General features: G+C 40.1%; 1 protein-coding gene across 1 annotated transcript in view; it reads right to left on the reverse strand.

Moving 5' to 3' along the window:
• Positions 1–9,005, reverse strand: part of NCKAP5 (NCK associated protein 5) — a 369,194-nt gene extending 360,189 nt beyond the window's left edge. The window contains exon 1 of the mRNA XM_054278273.1: positions 8,954–9,005. The gene's annotated coding sequence lies outside the window, so the exon portion shown is untranslated. The remainder of the gene's footprint in view (positions 1–8,953) is intronic.
• Positions 9,006–21,757: the final 12,752 nt, after the last annotated feature.

The raw sequence follows: 21,757 nt of genomic DNA on the forward strand, positions 1-21,757 counted from the left end.
AATCACACGAGTAAGCCTCTGTAAATTCAGATTCCAGTGGATCCAACCACTAAATCAGTCCTGCAGTGTTTAACTTCACATATGGACAGAGGTCCCTGCTGGATATTGAAAGCGGTCTCTATTATGAGGACAAGGTTATTCCCATAATCTATTCCTGATGAAAGCATGCATTTGCCCAGGTGTCAGTGATCCAGCAGGGCTGGCAGCTGATGGCAAGGCTGGCTGATTTGCACTCTGCTGCTGCCTCCTCGGACATGCCGCAGTGTGTCAGCAGCAGAGGTAGCGCCTTGTGAAACACACATTCCTCTGATGCAAGCATCTGGCTTCTTGGCAGCCAAGTCATGACAGGTCCTGCAGCAGCTGGGATGGCCCCATGCTCTTTCAGATGGTTAAATAGTCTTGTTTTTCAGCCTAGCTGTTTGTTTTCCTGCTGCACTCCTGGACAGAAGCCCATTGGCCCTTTTAATCAATGTGCTGGCCGGTGGGTGGGAGCAATCAGCCACATTTCTGTGCATGTCAGAGCAGAGATTTTGCACAGAGACTGCCAGCCCTACAGCCCTGCACTCTTGACTCCATGCTTAACCTTGTCCTGCTTCATCCTGACACCTAGCACACCAACGTTCAGGCTTCCCAAACTGAAAGAAAACACTTCACCCTTTAGTTATAGGATTTCCTGGATTTCACAGCTCCTGCTTTGTACAGAAGACAGAATTCCGATCAAATAAGAAATACAATTTATTTATTTCAGATGGCATTATAAACTGTCCTCCCATGTGCACACACCAGATGGAGATAAGAATCTGGCTGGAAGGTTTAGCCTTACATTGTGTGGCACAGAGGTAAGAGCATATCAGATTACTGAGAGAAAAAAAATCTTCAGAGAAGATTCCATAAATCTGAAATAAATTTTATTTAAATTGCCTTTAAACATATTATGCAAATCCACAACATAACGAGCAGTTCTGAGTAATTCCCTCGAATAAATGAACACATGGCACTACTAACACCTAATGTGATAATGCAGTATTAAAAAGAAGTTCTCACAGGGATACCACAAAAATCAAAAGCTGTCATCTGCCTCTCAGCCATTTGCAAGCCACCTCCACCTTTTCACTCTAAATGATAATCTGTTTCTCCTTTTTTTCCTATGTACTGCTGCTTGTGGAGGGAAAATAAGTAATGAACAGAATTGGACAGGCGACATTTTCCCCTGGCAGGGTTTTACTCTTTGCTCTTGTGCTTACCATCTGAAGCTCTTCTCCTTGGGTGCAAATACTCTTATTTCCACAATCACCAGAAGAGAGAAAATACACAAAAAGGCCAATTCCTGCCCTGCCACAGAGAGAGGAGGGAACAAATCTTCCCTGCCATCTCCCTTGGTGTGTTTCACTGATGGCTTGATGAGGACCTAGTAACAAGCTGATCTGTCCTGTCACCCATCATTTGCCAAACACACAGAGACATATGCTGTTAATCAGTTCTAGTGGCCAAAATGAAAGGAAGTAAGAAAAAAACAGTCCCAAACCATTCTGAGATTTGTTACTATAAAGTTGTCTTTGGGTCTTTCCATTCTATCTCCAAAGCAGGACAGGCAAGAATTGCTTCCAGCAGATGACATAGTAAACGAGAGCTGTAACAACATGCCTGGTTTTAATACCATATAATTCCATGCTATGACACACAACATAAATTGATAAAAACTGCCTCATTTTAATGAATGACTGTTATCAAGAAGAAGTGATCTGAAATGCATTGCCAGTATCCTGGTCTCTTAACACCCATAAAATCTGCAGAAAGTTGTTCCATGTCACAGGTAAAATGTTCAAGGGTTAAGCTGCTTGCTTAAAGCCCAAGAAAAGACACCAACAGATTAAAGACTAGGAATTATTGCTCTCAGCACTGTCAGTGGAGCCCTGGACAATACCATGAAGTTTTACTCAAAAGTAGCTCAGTGCAAGTCCTCAGGCCTCTCAGCTCTCTCTGGAAAAATCCTGGCTTGTAGAAACTGTACCAATAAAGAGTACACACACTGGGATTTCAACAGTATCCTGTGATTACAACTAATAACAGCTAGCAAGACAATTCTCAGGACAAGAGGCCAAAGTGCCTCTGTGAAAAAGATGATGGAAAAGCACAAAATTATTTTTGTAAGGAGAAAGTTTTCTCAGTCTTCCTGCAAAAAGGAAAAGCCTCCATCCTGTTCCTCTGGATAGAAAAGGACAGGTATATCAAACAAAAGCTGTTCTGGTTTACCACACTGCCTTCTCCACTACAGTGCTGAAGATTTTATTGCATGCTATAAAGAGAGGAAAAACTCATCTTGTAGTCATATAAACACAGTGAACAACACAGAATAAGTATCAATTACTTTTGCAAGTTCCAGTGATAGCTTCAGACCCTGAGGATAATTTCAAATGGTATGACAAAGTCTTCAGTTAGATTAAAACATCAAAAGCAAACTAGCATTCAAAACCAAACGATTTCGTCTCTGCTGAGGAAGTTACAATAAATTTTCTGAACTGGCAGATTTCCCTCCTAGCTGTTCAGCTGTTCCTTTCCCACAGGTAAAATAAGTCAATCTGTTTGAGAAGACAATTTGCCACCCAGCTTACTTAATGCCACACATTAAAATTAAATGACTGACTAATTTTGTTGTCAAAGAGCTGTTTTAATGGGAATTCATGGTTAAAAGAAACAACCCCAATAGGGAAATAAAATCAGATGATGCTGACTTCCATGTGAATCAGATCTAAATAAAATAACTGTCCAACTTTTTGCCTCTTTTTACATGGAACTTTTCTCAAATCCTTCAACAGGTCCTGCATATATGTCAGTCCCTGTTCAGTTTAATCCCATGATCCAACTTTGGCTCAGTGATGTCAGCATAAACACAAACATGACTAACAGGAAACAATAGATCTGTGACAAATTTTTGCTCATCTGGAATTGAACATGATAAATTCTTGTAGCACACTAGCAAGCCAATGTAGCTGCATTTTCCATTCCCCTTGTTCCAACATATGTGGCTGTGGAAAGTGCGTGGCATTGCTGCTGGGTGAGTTCACACAGGGCTGTGCAAGGCTTTGCAGAGACAGTTGAAGCAGCTTTAAATAAGTTACTTTGGTTCTGGAAAGCAACTTGGCCACTTTTAGTTCCCTGCATGGAGCCCAGCCCAGGAAATACCCTTGGCAGGGGCCTAAGGGAGTGCGACAGTCCTGCCCCAGCCCAGGAGCAGCTTCAGAGCCAGCTCAGCATCCCCACACGACACTGCCCTAGGACCACAGAAGTAATAAAAGTGTTCATTTTGCTTTCAGAAAAAAGGCAGGGAAATTCTTTATCTTCACAGTGTAAGTCACAATCTGAAAAGGCTTTCCTAGTCATGGTGTGAGCTCATTTGATTCATCCTAGAGCACCATTCTTAACTGAAAGAATAAAAGTCACTGTGAGGTTGAGTACCACCTTTGAAATGGTCTGTGGGAGCATGATGCACGACTCATCTTTGCTTTTAGATAGATGAAGGGCTAAGGCTCAAGCCACTTCACTGGCCTTTGCCTACAAAGGACCAAAAACTCAAGTGCACACTGACCAGCACTGCTGGGGTCTGCTCCACATTCCCTTGATTTCAAATAATCTTAACATTTCAGGTGAGCAATGCCTGTTTTCAAAGCCAAGTATCAGGCATACACTCATGGATACACATGCATTAATAACAGGGATTAGCTGCCACTAGCCAGAACCATTTGCTTACAATATTTGGAATATCCTGCAAATTTGAAGCCTTTACAATTTTAACTCAGATATTCTTGCTCTACTCTATGTTCTAGGTTGATTTGCTGAAAGATTTGGGTCAAGTCTTGTGTGTTGACCTAGAGGTCAGTTATGGCAGACACTTGGAAGATCTTCTCTGACATCTGCCTTGTTCTTGTTTCCTTGTCCCTCCTTTTAGAATTATTTTACAGATTACAGCAGTTCTCAGCATGCAGAAGTGTGTCTTACTCTATATGAATAGATGTTATTAGCATTGTTTTTGTGATGCCACAGGTAAATGGACAATTTCAAAGAATTTAAAACAAGGCCCATTGTGCACATTGTCACCATTTCATTTCAGAGCTCTTCCAAATATCCCAGAAGTTTGGACAAGAGAAATTTCTGCTGTGCCCTGGCTTTGGCACATGTCTTTTAACAGATGGAAATTATTGTTATGTAGCCTCAGGTCATATCAGGATCTCTTTTTGTTTCTGTAATGAGGCCCAATTAATACCTAATACTGACTTTCTGCCACTCGAAGGATTTTAAAATATCAGGATTTCAGCCAGAACTGTAATGCTGATGTGTGCTTTTATGATATAATCTAACTGTAATTACCCAAACCAATATCAACATAATAGTCATTCTTATTCTATAGGAAACTTGGGTATTCCACTGTATTCAAAAAATGCTTACTCTAAAAGACTTTTCTCACTCCCATTGCAGGGTCAGCATTTCACCTTATGTGAAGTAGAGCTGCAAATTAGAGAAATTAGAGTAATTACATTGAGCTAGACAGGCTTTGGGCTTGTCTCTTATTTTGCTGTAAAATAAGACAGGCCAGGACAGGACAGGACAGCTGTCACTGTGTGCAACCTTACCATGTAGCATTAGAAATATCTGCACTGAGAAGTGGTTTAGAATAGCTATTTTGTAGTGATTTACTGCTAATTTTGTAGAAAAAACCCTAAAGCCAGCTTTCTATTTTTAGGGCTTATGCCTTTCAGAAGGTTTTACATAAAATGATGGCAATTAAAAACTTTATTTACAAAATATTCACAGATTAATACTCAATTATAGCTTATTCAACATGCAGACCTCCAGGCTTAACACTAGCCCTGAAAAGGTCATGAATGGTTGAATTTTTTTTTACTTGGGTACTAGAATTTTGGACTGAATATTTAACAATTCTGGGCAAATGATAAAATGACACTGAAGTTTACAGTTCAGCTTTTTCTCTTTCTGTGCATGTAGCACTGGGAACCTCCTGGAATGACTCTAAACATCTTTGCTGAATCCATAGGACTGTTCACTAACTGTGGTTTCCAGCTGCTGCCCAACATGCCACCAAACTTCCCAAATTTCCACCAAACTCAACATCTTGACCATCACACTTGAAACAGATTAAGACAGACTTGGATTGCCCAGATGCATTACAAAAGAGAAACTTACAACCAAGACTAAACTGAATGATACTAAAATATAATGAAATTAATGTAAATAAGCTTGGTATCTTCTTTCCCCTCCTCCCTTTCTCTCCTCAGAAATATTCAATGACCAGATAGCTGCTAAGATAAACAGTAAATGCCACTGTAACTTAATGAGGGCTATGTACCAGAAATGGTAAATAAAATTACAGAAGTTGCTTTACTATTACAAGGTAAAATTTTAAAAAATATATTTAATTATTACTGTCAGAAACTGTGCTAAAAATAGGTTCTTGAGTTGCATTTTTTCTACATGACAGATAAATGTAGGAATGTAGCCTTCTCAAGGAACTGTTTGTACTAGGCACTGTATTTCCTCTCCACGCAGCAGAATTTCCAGAAGAAGAACATATGAATTTTGCAAGTATATCGGGGAGATAATAGTTACCACAGGCTGTAAAACTGGAAGATCATAGACATGCAAGTATATGCAGGTGCTACAAGCAAGCTACATTTTCTTCCTGCCAAAAAGGCCTCTCTAATCTCCAAGCTAGTGAAAATGTCCTCATGGCTCCAATATTTTCCCTGCAGCCACAACAATTTTTTAAATACATATGCAGACATTTCATTTTATCCCCTAGAAGAGCAAACCCAGCAAGTGACAGTGTCCATCAAACTCCCTTGAAGGTTGCAGACATTTTATATACATCTTGCAAATTAGTCTGCATACTCAGGTTCTCTGTATTTATTTAAATCCTACCATCACTTCCCAAGAATGAGAAGGAAGAATGCTGATTTTAGCTATTCAGGCATAGCTCTCCCTAATTTGAGTGGCAAGTCAAACCATAAGGGGACATTAAATGACTCCAGGTCACTGCTCCACACCCCCACAGAGTGGATTTAGTTCAGAAATGTTTGGTGTCAGGAGCTGAAGCCACAGTTGCTCATTACCCAAGCAGCAGCTCAGGATGAGCTGCCCCCTGTGTGCTGGGTTGGGGATGTCTGACACCAAGGCACTCAAGCCAATATGGTTTAATTTACTCAAAAAAACAGCATGGACATGCCTTGTACACCTGAAAGAAAGGTCCTGTTTCCGTGGGGAATGGCAGTGTTTGGTGCTATGAACTGAAAAAGCATTTGTCCCAAACAATGCCAAAGCAGGGATGAAGCAGCACAGCCCCAGTTCTGACTCTGCTGTCCCACTCCTCCTGGTCTGGCTGGGTGGCACTTGGCTTCTCCAGAAAATGCCAAGAACTCACCTCAGAATGATTAATGCCACAACTTCTAACTAGGATGTATTCCTTTTCTACACATACCTGCAGAAAGCTGTTGTCCTCAAGTTGTCTTACTCTGGAAGCATTTTTGAGGGAAACCGCAAAAGGAAACAGCAGAGACACTTCCCAAAGAAGATGTTCACCTGCAATATCTTCCATCTGAGTTTGCCAGTGCTCAAGCCCTCTAACCAGCCACCTCAGCTCCACAGAAATCTTTTCTGGGAATTACACAATGACCAAGTGCCTGCACCTTACCACAACACTTACTCCTTGCTTGAGAATTTAAGCTTTAATTAAAAGTTTCTACACCTTATGCCTGCAAGGAAAATTTATCAAAACACAAGCAGAACATAAACCTTCAACCTATATAAAGCTTGAGACAACTGCTCAGAAATTCTGTTTTTCTTCTTAACACATCACTGAAATGAAATCACAGCATTTCCTAAAGGCAGCTTCACTGAAAACACCGGATTTTTAATAAATATTTAAGTGTAGTTCTCAGGGGGGTTTTGCAACCCTTCTTAAAGCAGTCTACAAGATTTTTGCCTTCAGCTTTGCTGTTTTCCCCCTCAACAATCCCAAAAGAAAACCTATGCCTTTTTGCTATCTAAAACATATTTAAAAGCAAGATATCGACAGACTACAATAAATTGTACTGAACAACAGTATAATTATTTATTTAGCAGAGCTTTCCAACAGGCATGTATTGACACATTTGCTTAGGCAAAATGTCTTTCCTTCCAGAAAAACTTGAGCTGCAACCAAGAGTTTCAGGAAAGGCTGCAAGATGTTGGGGCTGGGCAAGGACAACCATGGAGGTACAGATCTTTTCTCATGAGCCTCCGTGCCACAGACACTGGCACAAAACTGCCTCTTGTCCATATATCTAACGCCACAATTAAAAGCTGTTAATGTCCATGGAATCCATTACCTTCCATGGGATTTGGGCATACATACCACGAGCTGCACTACACCAAGCGCCACCAAAGGAGAAAGGCCTCCACAAAGAACATTCCTGAGCAAGACCCAAAGCCAAAGGGCAAACCTCATGCTGTTTGTGGCTCATCCCTGCCATGCAGTGCCACCTCACACTCCAGAACAACAGTTCCAGCCTCCAGGGAAAGACAGACAGACAGTTCAGTCATGGCACACTGCAGAGGCCACACAAACCCAGGTTTGTTCCAGGACAAAACCACAGAAGCAGCGAGGCATGGCAGTGATTTCACAAATCCACAGTCACTCATGTCACAGCTTCTCTTTGCACCGAGCCCAAAGATGCACAGGGAGCTGTCAGCAGCCACAGTCCCTCTCCCCATCCCAGGAATGCTCTCCCTCCTCCTCCTCTGCTCCCTACCACAGCTCAGGGTGACTCAGCTCAGCTCCCAGAAGGAAAATCATCCCTGCTGCTCATGCACATGAACTCTGTCTGTCCACAATGATACACATGCCCTTCTGAGAAACCTCAAAAAGGAGAGGGAGAGAATCCATGGGGAATGGTAGGACAGAAGTGGACTGGCACACACAGCCACAGCCATCCTGCATTAAAATGAAGTTACACCCATGTGGGTTTCCAGGAAAAAGGCTGCTACAGGATCTTCCATTGCACATCATTCAGTGCAGTGAGGTGGGCTGTACTTGCACAAAGTGCTGCAAACTTTTATAGATTTATTTTATTCCTTATGAAATTATCAAATGAAAAAGCTATTAAACTTACTTCACACAAAAACCAAATTTATCTTCTATATTGAGCCAAGAGTATTGACATTGCCACCCTGCTGGTACCCACTGAAGAGTCTTATAGTAGGCTGCTCTATTGCACAGATTGTTTTCAAAGTTTCAAACACCTGTGCACTGTCACAAATCTTTCCAACATTTATGGCTTCCAGTCACTCACCTAATAACTGTAAAAGTGCCTTCATGGGACTATATGGTTAAAAGGAAGAAAACAAGGGGGAATCCAGTGTATCAGCACTTCTCCTACCTTAACTGAATGCCTTACATCCATTTGTCTTCCTTCACTCCTGTTCAGGTATGAATGATAGCATCCAGTGAACCTACCCCTGGGAAGAATGGAACTTCCTTCACCACAGAAATTCTGTTTTTGTGAAATTTTTCAAGCTGATAAATATCCTTATAACACACAAGTTTCCAGTTCAAAGGATAGTGCTCTGCCTCCACAGCACCCAGCTCCCATAGTGGTGCTAAAAAGAGGAATTTGGCTCAACTCTAACTACACACTATGCCAGAAACAAAAAGGAAAAAAAAAAAAAAAGCTCCAAACTCAATAGTCCTCACTCCTTTTATTGTAAATACATTTTCTAATCCAGTGGTCCAAATCACACACTCATGAGCTGGTTGTGTGCGGGGCCTGATAAATCCAAGCCAGTTAAAAACCAACACGCACTGATAAAAGATCAGTCTATGAAAGTGAAAGGTTTGAACTAGTGGGAACAACTTCACAACTTCACTTTTTTGTTAGGACAGTGCTTTGTTGCATATACAGACCTGAACAGCTCTGGAACCAGGGCTGGTGCCAAGATGGGAATTGAACTAAAACGTGAGGAAGCTCTTCCCACTGCTACCGGCACTTAACGCAGCTGCCATCAAAGAATGCCTCTCACCTGAATTTTTTCAAGACACAAAAATAAATTACCACATGAGTCACCATTTCTTGATCTCTTTCTGAACAAGAGCACACACAAAAAAATTTTATAAACCCCTTTGTGCAATACCGTTTCTAGTATATTGACAAAGACTCAAATTACTGAAAAAGCCCACAGGCCCTGGGGATGCTGCATGGTAGGGAAATGTTTGTATTTTGAGCTCTACCAGTTCTACTGACCAAGATATACTGTTGTAACCACTGAACTCACCAGGGGATTAAAGAGTTAATAAGAACCTAGGAAACTGCACAATTACATAAAGTACAATCTGTCACTTAGATATTGGACATGGACTATGAAGATGCCAGGATAAGTGCATGTACTTATATACAGAGAACATTTTAAACAGTTGACCATGATTTGTATGTGCTGCAGCTGTCACACACACTATTTCTGACATCCAAAGAGCCTATGCATACTTTCAGTGGGAGAAATTTCTAGTTATTTGCCATTTTGTAGAACTGTAAATCACATAAATGCTCATATTATTACCATGTGCTCTGACAGTTTGCATCAACAGACCATCTTGGAAGAATTACAGTGATGAATTATTGACAGTATCTCATATAGCTGACAAACATTTATTTGAAATGCTGTTGTACAGAACCTGCCTCTTTCCGATCTTGAGATTGACCCTAATGTAAACTATAGCATACAACAGATCAAAAAATATATAGCCTGGCTCTCAATTTGTGATCTCATTGTCATCATTCAATGGTTCCCATAAAGATTGTTTATTATTGATGTGAAATGCTGGAACCAAAATATCCTGTAGCTGGAAGCTGGAAGTCTCAGTAACTGAGTCAGAGTGACTCTTCTGGCCTTCCCTCAATATGCTTTATTTCTTCTATTGAATAAACAAACAGTCACATTCTGTAATGACAACACGAGCCAGGATTTTCCCATATTGTTTTGACAGATGTTGTCAGGGACTGATTACAAAAACCTGTACACCTAGATACTTAACTGCTGTGATATTCCATAATACAACTGAACTACATGCAGAATAAACTAATGTCATAGGAAGTTCAGCTAATGAAAAGCCTCTGACTATGGAAATTAAATGGCAAAATAATTTTTCCAACTGCAGCAAAACAATTTTAAGGGCACTGGAGATTAAAATATATTATTTGGTACATTGTACTGATAGGGCACAGAAACAATGATGGACTGATTACAAAAATACCTCACTGTTTGGTTCAGGCACCTTGCAGGGAAAAGTCAGGTCCTTTTCCAAAAGTCTCAATACTCCAAAGCCCTCAGCCAGCACAGCCAGATCAACCCTAGCTGCTACTTGGCTCAGTAAATTCAGTCAGAATTTAATCTATTAATTATGGTTTTGTGCTCCTTTTTTACAGGTAGGTGGAAAATGCATCAAAACAGGTAGGCCTGAATTATAAGCAATTATTTTAAAGATTTTTCTGGGATTTGTATTGCAGGTGGGTTGGGAGATGCTGCTTCACTGACCCACGTGTTATTTTAAAAAAATAAATAAAAGTAGGCTGAATCCCCTCTACTTTTACACACAGAACTGTGAAACAGAATGATTTTCTATTATCAGGTGTTAATGTGCCCTTTGTAACTGTTAAAAGGAAACCCAGACACTGCACCATGGGCTGTCTTTTTGAATGCTGCTTTTCAGGTCTGCAGCCCCCACTGGCCCTGACATTTACTTGTTAAATAGATCACAAAGTGAGTTCCAAGAGGACAATATTTTTATAAGCTCAGGGAGAACGAGGGGGCATCACAGTGAGGGTATTTAGACAGGACAGACATTGATTTTGCAAACCTGACTAATAATGCTGGAAATTAAAAACCTTTTGCAAACCTGGTTGAATACTAATTCTGGAAATTAAAACCCATAGCTCTGTATGATTGACCAAAGAGATCTTACATCATTTTGTCAGTGCAGAATGAGACACTACACAATTCATATGTACAAAGTGTATTTCCTCAGTATTTCTCTGGATTCCACAGAAAGAGACTTGCATGTATGTGTGCATACAGACTGAGGGGAAGGTTGAAAAGAGATAAAAGGGCATCAACACTACACTGCACATTTGCAACACTTGAATCCTTATGTGGTTGGTTGGAGGAAGATCCTAACTAGATATGAGCCAAAAACTCAAAAAATGTTCAGTGATCAAAAGTTTTCACTACTGTCTCTAATAAAATACTTCCTTTGGTTAAAAAAAAAAAAAAAAAAAAAAAAAAAGAGAGAGAGAGAGGAGAGAGAGTTTGGGAGTTTGGGTTTTGTTTTTTTTTTTTTTTTTTTAACTAGCTGTGGAAATGTATCATTTCATGGCTTTTCTTCTGTCATTTGTCTTCAGGTGTGTTAAACAAGCCTAAACCTGAGAATTTTGCAATTTTTTGTATTTAGAAATAACTTTAAATGAAACCTATAACTGAAAAATAAAGGTTTAATTCTTCATGACTGTGAAGAAAATTTGAAATCTATTCAAGCAATATAGTGCAGTTAGCACCCAGAAGGGGTTTAGGTGGGATTTAGAATACCTCAGTCTTTCCAAGGACACAGGCCTAAGTGACAGGACCTGCATACCAAGGGCAAGACCAAAGCCCATTCTTAACCTTGCAAAATTTTCCAATGACTTTCATTACTATTAGACTGATTTGATAGAAATCTCACAAAAGTTAAAGAAATCCTCTCAGTAATCATGTTTCTTTTATAAAACCTTAGTTTTCTTCATACTAAATACATATAAAGAACATTTTTTCAACAAACGCAGCATCACCAAATTGAAAGCAATCCCTGCCTAGGAAGGATTATGAACTGTCTATCATCCCTCTGTGCCCTAAGTAGGGTCAATAAGTCATTCTTGCCATGCACAGTATTATGTAAGAAATTACAAAGGGGCCCTATTTAGATGACCTCCTTTTTTTGTTTCATATTCTAATTGCCCAGCTAAAAAGAACTCTCTGTCCCAGTGGAAACTTTGGGAGCAGCACTGAGCGAGCTGAGCACACAGGAGCACTTTACACGTGCACTCTGACCTCTCCTGACACTGCAGGTCCTTTTCCAACTTCCAAAAGTTTCCAGGAGGAAGCAGAGGGAGTCAGCCCCGTCCGTGTGATGTCTCAGTGACATTTTGCTGAGATGATAGTTCACTGGGATTTGCACATCTGAAACTCCCTCCAGGGAGGCTTGTGAGAGCTTCAGCCTAACCTACTTTCAGCACTCCGTGGAGGAATTCTGTTCCAGAGCCAGCAGCCACTGATGGCAGCAGGAAGATGCAAAGGAGTGCAAAGGGACCTCAGCCCTTTAGGACCCAGTGAGGCCTAAAAGCCACTCAAAAAAATGAAACATCCCCATGAAGTTACTGAAAAGTGAGGTCTGATTTCAGGGAAAAAGTTTATTTTTGGGGACAGTATTATTGAACTAACACAAAACCAAAAACAAGTATGCCTTAAATGAGAGTCTAGCAAAAGCATATTTGAAAAAAACATATTCACCCTCCAATATCTTTGAAACCATTTATGCTTCCAGCTAAAAAAAGGTGTCATTGTGAGAGATACGTGATGACACTCGTAATATTTCTAGCCATAGAGATACATTAGATGATTGGAAAACCAGAGTCAGGCTAAGTCTGGTTTGCTCTGTTACCTGAATTCCAGACCTGAAGCAGCTGTGGCAGAGGAGAGAGCTCTCCCAGCACATTCATGGATGCCCACACTGAACTTTTTAATGTGCCTCCACAGACAGAACAAATTGTGGGCATTTTCACCTCTCTCTTATTTTTTCCCTTGTCTCATATCACAGGGTCCTGAGGACTATCTAATATATTTGTTTTTAAAGGCATCCTTTTTTCATGCCTCCTGAATCCAATTTAGGCTTCAAACTTTAATTCATTGAAGGGGAATGATACCTGGTACCCCAGTGAAGAAAATGAAGACTGTTAAACCCATGTGATTCATTTTTCAGATGAAATAAACCCCTCTAGGAAATAGTGGAATAAAATAGATCCCCAAAAACCAAACCAGGTAGGTATCATATTTAATTCAAATACATTTATTTGCACTGTTCTGGGCACCTTCAGTGATTATTGCTTCCTGCATGCAAGAAGAGCAAAGTAAAGCAGAACCAGTGGGTGAGGGCAAGATGCCAAGGAAGCAAAGTAAATAAAAATAAAAAAGGCAGGAGAATTTAAGCTCTAGTGACAGAGGATGTAGCCTTACTGATTGTAACACCATGCTCCCAGTGGGTTATGTACAAATGAGGACTGGCAAAGGTGAGGTGTCCTTGTAGCAGATACACCAAGCTGGGCCACAAGTGCTTTTCCCAAAGTTTGGCTGTGTGAGTGCTGATTGCAGCCCAGCCTTGCTACAGTCAGACCCTTCAACCCTTACACATGGTGCAGCACGATTTATTTTACACAGTGAGCAGAGGCACACCTCTCCTCCCTCCCACACCTGCCAAACCATGTCAGAGGAATACTCCCCTCAAGCTCCCTTCCATTAAACTGTAGCTGATAGGGCTGCAGGAAAGCAAAAAAAGTGCTTTTGCCACAACAACTGCAATCCAGTTGTTCCAAACAAGACATATTTGTAACTCTTCAAGGCTATCAATGATTCTAGAAAATAATTCTAGAAAAAGCTTTGCTTAGTTTAATCCACACAGTTGACGAGCCTCCAGTAAAACTTTCTGTACTTTATACACAGAGATCTACAGATTTATTTCACATCTCTATTATGCTATTCATATAAATTTGTCATTTGAAATTATTTTAGACATAATGTTTACAGAATTATTTCAGTAAGAAAGCTTATTGCAGAGGGATTCTAGGTTTGACTGCTGAAACCACTTGGTCTAATCATTTATGGGAATAAATAAATGTTATGAGACTTCATGGAGAAACTATTATCCAAATTACTGAACAACAACAGAAAAGCCTTTATTATGTTCCAGGAATGCATTTCTGGCAGAGAAAATAACATTTGTATACAATGTCTTTTTATAGATTAGACAGGAGAAAAATGCCTGCATTGATGTACTGCAAACTGCAGGGATTTTTTTCTTTCCTGAAGAATTACAAGTGACATCAGTTTTCAGAATTTCTGAGGAGAAGAGAACACACTTTGTTAAAAGAATTCCAGCTTTTTTTATCCTGCTAAATTGTGTACTAAGACAAACTTTACCATTGTTTATTGTTTGCCAGGTCATGGCTCTGGTGTAAAGAAAAAGTGCTTCAAGCCTCCTGAATAATTATTTTATTGTTTTCTATTGAGCAAAGTGGCAAAATGATCTGACTGAGATCTGTAACACTGTTTGCCAGGGGCTTGAAGCTTTTGTCTGCAGTGCATAAAATAAAACTGTAAGGTCTCAGCCGACTGTTCTCAGGATAGTTATTCCTGGATCATGCTGGTTCAAGCAGTCCTCTTCAATGGTCAAATATGTTGTACAAAAAAACTAAGCAGTAATCACAGGGGTTCTGCAGAGGAAAACAGCTTATAAGATTTTCCCAAGGGAGGTAAGCAAAATACATCGTGTAGAGGAGAAAAGGAAAAGATCCAATGTGTTGGGATCTTATAGCAAATCTCTAGAGAATTCTACTTGTTCTTCCCTTCATCACTCCATAACTGGCAGAGTTTTGGGCCACACTATTGAAGCTCTCTGACCCACCAAAACAAATCTGTGCTCTGAAATAAACCTGAACTTCTTTCCAGGTTTGTTGGTTTTGACTGTCAAAATATTAATGCTGGGAGCAGCAGGAGCAGCAGCCAGGCTGGGATGGATGGAACCCCCTGTGGAGAAGGACTTTAACCAAACACCTGCAGTACCACCATGGCAGATCTTGTGTGTCCAGCACCTGCAGCATGAAGCTGCATCTTCCTGGTATTAACAAAGCCCAAATGAAGCTGCACCTAAATCCCAATGTCTTACATCACATTAAAGAACAAGTTAGTCTCTAAAGCCATCTCAGTATGTCACTCAAGCATATTCTTGGATGACACCTACTGTCACAGCTGCGCTGAGGCTCAGCTAGTAAGTTCAACAAATCCCATAGCAGGATCTATTCCAATGATTAAAAATATAAGTATTTACTCATGTTTGCTCTGCTCTCTGCTATCCATCTCCTCTTTTTTTTTTTTCTTGTGTATGAAGGAAATAGCCTTGTAGAACAAAAAATCTCTCCAATTAAGTGTGCTGGCATAGAGATCAGCCTGCTGCCTTGCAGTAAATCAACAGCTTTACCATTAGAGAAAAGAGAAAATGTCTTTGATCACAGCACAACCTGTGTGGAACTCTCAGTGATCAATGAAAGAAGCACCTCATTATAGATCCTCCATCTAAAAGGAGAAGTTAGCTGAGAAGATGAGATAGAAGGCAATCTCAAAAAGCCAATATAAACTTCAGAGTAAGAAATTGGGTTCTGAAGAAATTGTAGTGCATGGCTCATGTTGCTAGAACAGACCTAGCTAGAAGTACCCAGAACTTGATTCAAACAAGATCTTTGTGTTGCACAACAAAGCCATCACATTCCCCAGAGAAGCCTCTGTCCTCCTCAGTCTATCTCCTTTAAATGAACAAAGAATCCATTTAAAGATATTCACTTTCAAAATTATTCAGCTTTGGCACTCCACCACAGCCTCCTGAGGGGACCAGCAGCAGCACAGGGCCGTGCTTTCTGCCCTCATAAAGCTCCCTTGTTGAGAGGCAGCCCATGAAGTGTCCTTTCAGTTTTTACTGTCAATAGTGATACATCACATTGGGATCACACACCTCAGGCCAGGCAGTCACAAAGCCCTTTACCAGACCTCATTTCACACAAGAGCTGGAAATGCACATCCCACCCATGCACAGATATCCCCCCAGCGCATCCCCTTTTACCTGCACAGCCCAGGTGATCCCTCAAACCTCCCAGCTGAGCACTTACACAGCTCAGCTGGACTTAGATGGCAAAAGAAAGCAGGATTGCATTATTCTCTCCAGGATATTGTAAACTGTGAAATTTTATACTCGAATGTTCTTTGTAACATGTATCCCTATGCTACAAGACTGCATAACAATTCATGCATTTATGTTAAATAATTCAGGCCAAATATATGTTGCAATATTAAAAGTAAATTGCTAGCAACAAAAACTGCAAGAAAGAAAAAAAAATCACCCTTGTCTTTCTCCAAGAAGAATCAAGGAGGTATGAAATGGGTTTTTTTAAATTTACCTGCACTAACAAGCATAGCAATAGTTGTTCCTTGTACCTTGTGATGTCAGAGAGTGTTGCCAAAGGTAAAACTGTTGCTCTAGATGTGAACATGGTTCCAAGAATGCATTTTTTCTCCCATATAATTTTTTGCAGTGGGTCAGTTTCATTTTTGAGCTGTACACAGCCCTTCTAGACTGAGAACAGAGGAACACTTGAAATAGAGGCACTATTTGGATTGTGTCTCTGCACACATCCCCTATGGGCTCAGAGGGGTGGAAAGAGTAGGAACTACACAGCTACTGTTGTTTTCTTCAGAAGGGTGATTTGAAAAGAATAAAGAATTAGCTTTTCCTTTAGGACCAGTCACAGAACCGAGCCAGTGTGGGTGAGAGGCTGGAAAACAGAAGTAAATTACTTTTCTTCCAACAATTGAAAGAAATAAAGGCAATTCCTTCCTTGGAGCAATTGCATTTATAAAAATTGGTATCTAGAGACACAGTTTGACCCTAGAGGAACAGAGCTCACAGTAATGAGGTTGGGTGCCTTTCCAGGCAAAGTTCTCCTGGGTTGATGTGACAAAGACAGCATTCACGTGGGCTACCACAGAAGAAATCATATAAAAATTAATATGAATTCCTGATTTGTGGTTCTTACCACAGAAGACAGCAAGGGGACCACTCCTTGACTTTGGACAGAAAAATAACTTTGGTGCTGTAGGCAGGACCAGTATATGTGTGGAACTATAATTTCATTAAGGCCCAGGATCCTTTTTGTGAACCACAGCTACCTGCACTGATCATCAAGGCATTTAAAATCTCATTTAAGTGTGATGTCCTCATTTATCAACTCTAGTTACCACAACAAAATTAAGGTTTTGGACTGACTACTGCCCTGAACATCCCAATTTTGGAAAACTAATACTTCACCATGTGCATGATGATTTTACTGCTGAGTTGGGAGGCTGGAGAGCTGCCTGTAGTGCCACCAACAAAATGTGCCAGCAACTCTAAGGTTAATGTCAGTTTATCCACAGGCTCTAGACAGACAGTGTGAGCCTTGAAATTCTCTCTTTAAAAATTGTAAAGAGAGAGAGAGATCCACCACGGTGGTGAGGTTCTCTGCCTCAGCTCTTACAATCTCCCAGATTTGAAGAACAACCTGAATCAGCACAGCCAGTCCCATATCTTGGGGAATTCAAGGATAGCGGCAAGTTTATGCTTCATCACTGACTATTGATCATTTTTCTTTGACTACTTGATCATTTCAGCTATCCTTATGCCATAAAACTGTAGCACAAAGAATAAGGAAGTTTACCAAAGAGCTGGCTCCACAAATACAGGTGCTCGCAGAGCTCTGCCAGCAAGACATCTCCTGCAGTACACTCAGATTTGTCCTGCTTACCTTCAACTATTTCCTACTGGAAATCATTCCTAGCAAAATTCTACTCAACATGACACACACATCTGGTATACATTACTCTCATTTAAGTTTTCCACTGGCCATGTGTAACTATTTATATTACTTTAGTATTTCTTCTCTTCCTCCATTCATTTATTACACATTCTATGTTTGGTAATAATTATCTGTCCTCACAACAACTTGTCCCCCAATTTTCCTACATGGAAAATCTTAACCAAATCAATGACTAACAAAATAAAAAACCAGAGAAATTATTTTTAAAAAATTCTGCAAACCCCAAAATCCCAGAACTGCTTCACAGCAGGTTTTAGTTTGTAATAGCAAACATGCCCCAAGGGCAGGAGCAATCCACAGTGTGGCTCTATGATCCCACCAGCAAGAGACATAAAAGGTTCTTCAGCTGCACTTTTCAAATAAATTACCAGTAAGAGAAAAATAAGGCAAGAATCGGTCACCTCACTGAGGAGCAAAGTTGTCTGTTTGGTGTAAGTAAAGAAACATGAGATCTGTTCTAGCTGTTTTCAGCAATCTCTCTGTAAGGACAGTGCAGTAGTTGCACTTGCTTTCAGTTCACAGGTTACAAGATTATGAGCAAACTGTCACGCATCACTTTGGTGTAAATTATAAACTCTATTTGTAATCAGCATCAGCAATTATCACATTTAATCTGGAAGACAGTCATTATCTTTTTGGGTTTTTTAAAGGTATTTTGTTCCAAGTTGTTCTGGTGTTTGGCAAATCCCTATAAAGACCATTAGACCATTGTCCACTGAGAGGCAAAATGCTGGCATTCAAATTCCATTACACTGCTGCCTCACCTGTGAGGACAGACCAAGAGTGCTGGGGTGATAGTGAGTTTAGGAAAGAGCTGTGAAAGGTGCACTAGAAGCAGGCAAACACACTCCTCCCACCCTCTCCTACTGCAAACAGTTAATTTCTGTCCCTGTGCCAGGAGCACTGTGGAGCCCAGGACCAGCTCTAGTGAACATGGTGGAGGACAGTGGCAGAGAAACACAGGTCATGCAGCTCCTGTCACAGAAACCAGGACCAATCCTCAAAGATACCAGGGCTGACACAAGGGAGCACCTCCCTTGGGCCAATACCTGCCTTTGTACTTTATCATACATGAGGCATTGTCAAGGATTAAGATGCAGCAAGAGGTAAAAAGCAGAGGCCTCCATCCTGACAACTATTGGAGAATAACACACACTCAGAAAAAATCCCCTTTCTGCCCAGGTAGAAGGAATTTTGCTACTACCCAGGATTCAGGTTGGGTCAAACTTTCATCTTTATCCACTGATTTGCTTGATATCCTCCACTGTTGTACCACTTGCCTTAAATATAGGGCCAGGCTCTGTCCTCCAGAATTCTCTAGAGCACCAGAAAAAATCTTCAGTGAAGGAATAGTAAATCCTACATAAAATTAATAGATGTTTTAATGTAGAAACCAAAGTGCACTTCACTGTTCAGGAAACCAGCAGAGCAGTCATTCCCCAGTCCTATGGGCAGTATAACCAGTGTAGGCTCCATGTGAGGCTTTTAATAAAGGAGGGTATATATTCAGATACCCAAAAATTTCAGAGTTTGACCTGCCAAAGGCATGAAGTAGTAGTGGCTTTTACTGTACAGAATCACTGAGTAAAACCACCCAGGGGAAAACTCCAGGCAAGTTCTCATCTGCTTGCCATTATAAATTATGTCGACCCTCCAGTCGGACTTATGTAATTCTCCCTGTGGAGACACACCAAAGTTGTACAACTTTTCAGCAAGTCATTCTGTGGAGAAGCCCAATAGAAACCTGCCTGTGTTCTGGCAGAATTTAAGGGCTAATATCCAAGGAAATAATCCAGAAAGCCAGCTTCCAAAGGATATTTAGCCTTGGGGACACCTACAAAATTTCTAAGTGTTCCCAAAGTGTTTCATCCACACCTGTGCCGAAGTGCAGGGCAGTTTGGGAGGTTTCTCACACAGCTCCACCCAAGCTCCCCCAAGTCCAGAGCCCAGGCAGCAATTCCTGCAGGCCAGTGAGCTCCCCAAAGAGATACTCAATCCCTGATTAATTGTGCAGCAAAGGAGGCTCTAATTTGCAGACATCCAAACCCCAGCCCACTGCTGGTACAATGAGATCAAGAAGAAAATACAGAGGGCTAATGCATCCTCTGCACCTGTTTGTTTGACCACTTCCTAAGCACCTCTCTCTCTTTCTTTAAGGTAACTGATATATCACATGGACCACTGGGCATAGGGAATACATCCATCATTGCACATATGCAGAAATGAAAAGTAAATGACATGAAAAATGTTATTATGCAGGAGGACCTAGATTCATCTTTTGATTTATACTGAGTCAAGTCTGTTTAAGACAGAGCTTTAGCTTGAAACAAGTTTTTTTAGCCCTGAGATTCCATTAGAAAAAGAAAACCATGAGCTGACTTTTAAATGAGTCTACATTTAGTCATCAGCTTCCTCATTTTGCAACTCTTGAAAGGGATTATTTCTTTTTTTGTAATAATAAATGACTTATGTCGCACTATTTGTCTATAGATCTCAAAACTAATAAAAAGATATATCTTACAATCAGTTAACTGTTGTTTGCACCTTCCTGTACCCTTACTGCTGTGGGGCTTGAACCAAACCTTTAATGCTACTATAGACCAGGTGCTGCTAAAAATTATTTTATATATACTCTGTATTTCATAAACACACAGATTTGTTTACTTCCATCATACATATTGCTATTAACATTGACCCTAATTTTGCAACAGCGACTAGGAATCAGCTGGACGGTGAAAGACAGTAGTTTCACTCTATTCAATGTGTTGCCCTCTGTAATGATTGTCAATCAATAAGGGTATTTGAAAAGGAAAACCAGCCTCTCAACTCGGAGATTTTTTGTTTTTCTTCTCTTGAATATTTTGGGATTAACTGCATTTCAGTTAATTTCAGTGTATGTGTACTTGTCTTTATGTTTCATGACAAATGTCTTTAAAACTTGATTTTATAATTGAATTGACATTTCTTTTGGCCATAAGCTTATTTCTTATAGCCTGTCTTCGGCATGTGCTCTGTGCTACTTTCATATTAACAATTAACAAGGCACATTTAACTGAACCCCCACTGCTGCAATGTGATCTGTCACTAGAAACTTTGCAGGAGTCTTTACTCACAGTTAACAAAAGTGAAGTCAAAACAGACTTATTGAGTAGGATATGTTAGAAGAGAGGGCAATCAGGAGTTTCAAATTATTTCATGTGAATTTTGTGTGCTAAAATACAACACAGGTAGAAACGAATATTTGTTAGTTTTGGAAAACATTTTTTTCCTATTTCATTTGTTACTTCCTGATTCAATTAAGAAAAACCTGAGATAACATAGTGAACACTTTTGATTCACCTGATTTCAGTTATTTGTTTTATACCAGAAGGTTAAAGGCAATAAAATATTGCATAGAAAAAAAACCTCTCTGAACTGCCTATAAAAATTTTGTTTCCATTTCTAAAATCAGTACAATGATCTACTGAACAGGATTAAGATTAAATTTTACTAAGGATATAAGATTAAATTTTACTAAGGCAGAGTAGAGGCAGAATAATTGGAAATCTCACTTCTAGGCAGATGCAGACATGAGCATAAAATGTCTGGAAAGCACCAACATTGAAATACAGATGTGAATTAAAATGTCTGCAAGGTTCCTGCATCTATAGGACACATTATCCACAGCGGCTGCACACAGCAACTTCCTGGGCAAAGTCTTTCACCTATTTACATGGTCTGTTCTATCAGCCAAGCTTTTCCCCAAAACATGAGGTTAAATCAAAGTGAGGTTAAATCAAAAGTGTTAATGGCATCTTTCAGTGCTACTAGCTGTAAACCTCTTTTACAATAACATTTAAAGCATTAAACAAAAAAATCTGTCCTTACTTACAAGGCAAAGCAGAAAAGGAAGGTCATTCATTACACCCCATTCACTATTTTCTGTTTCATTCTGTAAATATTATAGTGCTACTGAGAAAAAATATAATGTCTGCAGTTCTCAGATCTTCCTTCAGAGTTTCAATCACTTG

The sequence above is a fragment of the Melozone crissalis genome, unplaced genomic scaffold (genome assembly GCF_028551555.1).
Source record: "Melozone crissalis strain CALT ecotype California unplaced genomic scaffold, PUWL_Pcris_2 ptg000023l_1, whole genome shotgun sequence".
Lineage (NCBI taxonomy): Eukaryota > Metazoa > Chordata > Aves > Passeriformes > Passerellidae > Melozone > Melozone crissalis.